Genomic DNA, 4,878 nt, shown 5'->3' on the forward strand with positions numbered 1-4,878 from the left:
GCCACGGAGGCTCCAGGGAGGCGCCATGGAGGCTCGAGGACCCGCGCCTTTTGCTGCCCCAGCGTTCCGCGAGGGTCCAACAGGCGCCTTACATGTGGTCCAGCGGCGCCTGTCGACCCAGGGGGGATTGTTGCCGGGGGGAGAGGCGGCGCGGCAGAGGCGAGGGCGGAGGTGGGTGGCGAGGGGCAGCGCGAGGCGGCATAAGAGGCGGCGCGAGGGCTGCGCAGCGCGGGCGCGCGTGGGGTGGGGCGAGGCAGGGACGGAAGATGTGAGTCAGCACCAGCTGTGTGTCGTCGGTGCCCATAGGGAAAGGCAGAGCCAGGGAGGGAGGGTGGCAGGCAGGCGGGCAGGGGCTGAGGGGGGGGGGGGGGGGGAGGGAGGCGGAGGGAGGCGCGTGAGGTTCGGGAGGCAGGCTAGGAGGGAGAGGCTGTCTCACCAAAGACACCAAGTGTGCCGAGGCCGGCAAAGTAGACCGAGATGAGGAGGTCGATGTACTCCTGCGCGGAGCCGACGCGGGCGGGGCTCGGACAGGCCATGCGGTGCCTCGATCTCCCTCTCTGCGGCGGGAGGGAAGACGGGTGCGGGCGGCGGCGGCCGGGCGGGCAACAGCGCCTTTTTGATGAACTTGACGACGAGGTAGAGGGAGAAGAGGGCACACGAGCCGATCAGCGGGAACTGCATGGCGTCCTTCTTGGACACCACCTCCACGTTCGACTCGCCCGGCGCCTTTTGCGCCTCAAGCAGTGCCCGCTGGCAGCCAATCCAGACGAGCAGCGGGCCGAGGATGAGCAGGTGGAGGTACGGGTGTATCAGGATGAAGTTTGGAACGACGAGCATCGCAACGACGAGCAAATACGCAGTCCAGAGGCCAGCAACCTCTGTGTCCGTCGCGGTGACGGACTTGGTGATGGTTTGGGTTGCCATCGCGGCAGGCGCCTGGTAGCTAGGCGCGAGAAAAAAGAATTTAACCCGAGCCACATTTCGAGTGAGTGAGAAACAACTCCTGAGCACGGCGCCGCAGGCACCTGTTGATAGGTCCAGGTGATAGCCCTGGATGGGCAATGCATTCGCCTACCTGGGCCTCAGATCGCCCGACCGCGTCCCGGTGCTCTGCGTTCGGATTTGTGACGCCGAACGGGAGGCGCCTCCCTTGGGTTGTCTTTTTGAGTCCCTTGGGTTGTCCGTTTTCTTTCTCTTTTCTTTTAGAAAATTAACTTTAGACATAAAAGAGAAAGTGCGCGTGGGTCTTTGTATAGCCCTACGAGGATCGTCCCCGCGCAACCAACGCCGCAACCCCGCTCGGTCTCTCGCACAAGACTCAAGAGTCGTGCCATGGCCCATGCATACCCAACCCTACTCGAGGACTGCTACTTCCTATCCCGCGATGCACCTCCCGTACTCAGACATACACAGGCATCCAGGCACCAGGGGGGCCTGGCGGCACCTGGCACTGTCGGCCCTCCCCTGCCCCAACACCTGTCTCAAATGTAAATGTGGTGTCTGCGACTCGAGTGGCTAGTTGCGCCACTCTTGGCCCGAGCTCCCGCGCCCCGACTCTATCTGTGCCGGCTCCGCTTGCGCTTCTGCAGCGGGTTGGGGCGCGGAGGGGGGCGCAGCACGTGCTCCATCGCCTCCTTGCGCTCCAGCTTGGCGAGCAGCGCCGCGGGGTGGGTGAGGTGTGTGGAAAGGCTTAGAAACGGCGGCGTGCCGAGATCCTGTTTTCTCAATGCCCGCAACAGACTGTATCGTGACGTGCGTCCGATGATGGTCGTGCGTCCGTTGGTTGCACGTCACCGACATTTCGCGCTGATTTTGCCAAGGTTAGACCCTGACAGGAGGAACCTGCCCGGCGCGCGTCGCTGCTGCCTTGCCTGCTACATCGGCAGGCCGGGTGGAATGGAGCAGTCGCAGCGGTGCGTCCGAGTCTCCTGCTTCGTCACGTCCGCGATATGGATCGCGCTCTGGAGCGGCAGCCCAGCTGAGGCCACCGGCACCGCCAGTGCCAGCGCCGCCCCCACGTCTGTCGAAACAGCAACCTACGCCGCAGCCGTGTCCAGCCACGCCGCTGCTCGGCTGCCATGGAGGCTGCCAGCGTCCTGTTCCGCAGCAATCGAGCTCGTGCTGGTACTTGACAGCTCAGTCACCTTCCGCTCGAGGCAGCACGCCATCTCTTCTTGGGCAGCATCCGTTGTCGATCAGTTTACCCTCTCCGACACGATGCCAGCACGGATAGCTGTGGTGGACTACAGCGGATGTGCCAATTGCTCCGTCGAGGAGACAACCAAAATCGTGAGCGGGCTGAGCGCGGATGCCAACGAGCTCAGGGCGGCCATTGCTACACGTGCCAGCAGCAATAGAGAGGGCTCCTGCATCTCCTGCGGGCTCGAGGTTGGTTGGGGCCTGGTGTCACAGAGCGACGCCCTGCCAGTGCTGCTACTGGTGACCGATGGCATCCAGACTGCGGGTGGGACGAGCCAATCGGCGATAGCGACAGCCAGCAGTATCAAGAATGCCGGTGGTATCATACACGCTATTGCCCTCGGTAGCGCTGTCGACGCGTCGACCACAAAAGCCATTGTGTCCGACTCGCTGTTTGCTTCCGAGTACACCACGGTGGCTGCCATGGCCATCGCTGTTTCCAACACGACCAGTGCACTCTGCGTGCAGGTCACACGCGTGCGCCTGGCTGGGGAGGCCTGCGCCAGCAATAGCAGCATGTCTGCATTGTCTGTGAATGCGTTTGGGAGTGGCTTCGCTCCAGGCCTTGCGCTCCGCTGCAGACTCGGCTCTATGGTCGTGAAGCCCATCTTCATTAACTCGACTACACTTCAGTGTAATTCTGAGGCCCTGGCCGTCTCCGACCCAGTCAATGTCTCAGTGTCCATCTCCATCGACGGCGGAGCACACTGGTCCCCTGTGACCTCGTACACCACCGTGACGATCCGCTGCCGCTCACCGCCGCGTCCCACACCTGGCCACCCGGCCAATTCATCCACCCATCACCCGCCGCCCACCCCTCCCCCGCCGACGCCACCGCTTCCACCGCCAATGCTACCGCCCGACCTACTACCGCCGACCGCACCGCCTGTGCCTGATGCGCGTCCGCCTCGCCGCCGACTGTCGCTTGTCGTTCCATCTTCACCACCACCCGCCCCGCCGCCTTCACCGCCGCCCTCGCCGCCGCCACCCTCGCCACCTCCTCCTTCAGGCTTCCCTCCCTCGTTTCCACCCTCGTCACCGGCACCGTCACCACAGCCGGGACCGCCACCGCCACGATCACCGCCGCGTCCGCCGCCCTGGCCGCCTCCGCCGAGTCCGCCGCCCTGGCCATCTCCGCCGAGCCCGCCGCCGCCCTCGCCGCCGCCGCCGCCCAAACTACCACTACCGACCGCACAGCCTCCTGCGTTTGATGCGCACAGGTCGGACCCGCCTCGCCGCCGACTCTCGCTTCCCGTTCCATCTCCGCCACCTCCCTCGCCGCCGCCCTCGCCTTCGCCGCCCCCCTTGCCGCCACCGTCGCCGCCACCATCTATACCACCATCACCCTCTCCACCACGGCCTTCCCCGCCACCACCGGCCACTCCTCCACCTTTGCCGCCGCCACTGCCACCATCACCAGTACCGCCACCACCATCTCCACCCCCCCCGCTGGGGCCGTGCACGTTTGTATGCACAGGCCACGACACGGTCGCGGACGCGGAGGGAGTGTGTGCCAGCGCCAGTGCAGGAGAGCAGTGCCGCGTAAGCGACGTTGACGTCGCCAATCCAAGTGCAGCGAGTTTCTACGCCATGACTGGCAGCTCCGATCGATGCCTGAGTGATCCGGCAGTCACGCAGGCAGAATGTCACGCCTATGCAACGTCGATCTCTAGAGGAGATAGCTACTCTCCAGTGGGGACGACGAGCGGCAAGCCGAAGGCCTGCTACACGAACAACGCGGAAAACGTGCGCTGGAATCCGTACTCGGGGAGCGCGACGTCCGCCGCCGCATGTAGAAGCTCCTTCTCCGCCTCATGCGTCTGCGCCTACCGCGCGTGGTCGTGCCTGTGCCCCATTCATCCGCCCTCGCCTCCGCCGCCAGAGCCGTCTCCTCCGCCGTCCCCACCCTCGCCGCCACCACCCTCGCCGCCTCCGCCATCGTCGCCGCCACCCTCGCCGCCTCCTGGCTGGACCGTAGTATTCAGACAGACCGTCGTCGGGAGCTCGTGGCTGCGCAGCGCCAACGAGTGGTCAGTGAACCCGAGCGACCCTTCCGCCGACCAGTACAGCATCCTCGACCGGCTCGAGGACTTTCGCGGTCCGGACGGGAAATTCCTGCTGAGGCTTGCATGGCCGGCAGAGGGCCTGAACAGCCAAGAATGGAAGCAGACGACCAACCCCGTGACGGCGGGTGCGGGGGGCGTGGCTGGCTACGAAGCTGTTGATGTGAGATACACCACCCAGTATTGGGGTGGGCTGGAGCTGCATACATCAAGCAGCAGCACTCTGCTTGACGGCAGCGTGAACTCGCACAGATGGTGGTACGCGGTGGGGGCACGACGGGCCCACAATGGGGGCATGCCTGGTCCCCATCCCGAAGTCGTCACCAAGACTGAGTTGTACGCGTACCTGTATCCGCCCTCGCCGTCAGCGCCACCGCCCTCGCCGCCGCCCTCACCCCCGCCACCCTCGCCGCCGCCATCCCCGTCGCCGCCCCCTTCACCGCCACCATCGCCGCCGCCGCCATCGCCACCACCCTCGCCGCCACCGCCCTCGCCTCCGCCTCCTTCACAGCCGCCGTGTGGGACCCCTGGGGGGTCCGCGGCGTGTCCGCCCTCTACGCTAAGCTTACCACCGTCGTCGTCCGCCGTCCTTTGCCGCCGCCCTTACCGCCACCCT

This window comes from Emiliania huxleyi (assembly GCF_000372725.1).
Source record: "Emiliania huxleyi CCMP1516 chromosome Unknown EMIHUscaffold_137, whole genome shotgun sequence".
Lineage (NCBI taxonomy): Eukaryota > Haptophyta > Isochrysidales > Noelaerhabdaceae > Emiliania > Emiliania huxleyi.